The following is a 955-nucleotide window of genomic DNA, read 5'->3' as shown; positions in this document are numbered from 1 at the left end:
TAAGAACAATTAGTTAATAAAACATGTTAAAAAAAAACACTTTGAAAAAGAGTTAAAAAAAACATATTTAATTTTAAAAAGGAAACACTAAATAAGTGGATAGTCCTAAATCCGTGAAGTTTCAAAGAAATACTTTCCTTCTTATCAGAGGGTAGGATTAGCAAAATGCGGGATCGGATTTTGCTTGCAAAAGTATTAAATGAAACTACAAGTAAGTTATAGTTCTTACTTGATAACAAAAAGTGAAGCAGAAGGAATAGGGTGAATAAAAAAGTGATTTCACGTAAAATCCAAGGGAATCGCGTAATTGGAAGATGATCCAAAGTAATCCAAAAGGCAGAAATCCGTGGAATAATTCACAAATAGGTACAAGGAAAAGGGAAAGAATTCCAATATATTATTAAAAGAAAGATAAACCGTGCGCAAAAAAAAGGAATGGAAGAAATATACTGCTCGACTGTCGAGGCAAGACTGAATTAAGGAAAATGAGTGAAGAAGAAGAAAAAGGGAGGAAGAAAAAAAAAGTTGAATGGTGATATATATATAATGAAATAAGAATTAAAGTTAAGTTTACCAAAATGATCCAAGATGGCAAAACTAAAGTAAATTATAAATATTAAAGAATTAATATTTATAAAGTAATCTCAATCAGATGTAAAAGCTCGATAGAACCAAATAGGAAATAGAGTTTATAATAAGAACAAGTAGTTAATATTAAAAAACACTTTGAAAAAGAGTTAAAAACATAATTTTTAAAGGGAGCACAAAATAATATATATATATAAATATTCAATATATACCGGGTGGGATGATAAAATTGACGCTTTTTTTTCAGAAAACATTTGGTCCATGGCTTAAACTGAGCAAAAAGTAAACTACATCCTTTGGTTGGCTGCACTGAAATCTACAGGGAGGAACGATAAAATTGTCGTCCTAAATAAAACAACACTACGGC

This window comes from Euprymna scolopes, chromosome 44, assembly GCF_053919585.1.
Source record: "Euprymna scolopes isolate OS-2025 chromosome 44, ASM5391958v1, whole genome shotgun sequence".
Lineage (NCBI taxonomy): Eukaryota > Metazoa > Mollusca > Cephalopoda > Sepiida > Sepiolidae > Euprymna > Euprymna scolopes.
The sequence above is the reverse complement of the archived record's forward strand: the minus strand, read 5'-3'. Positions refer to the sequence as shown.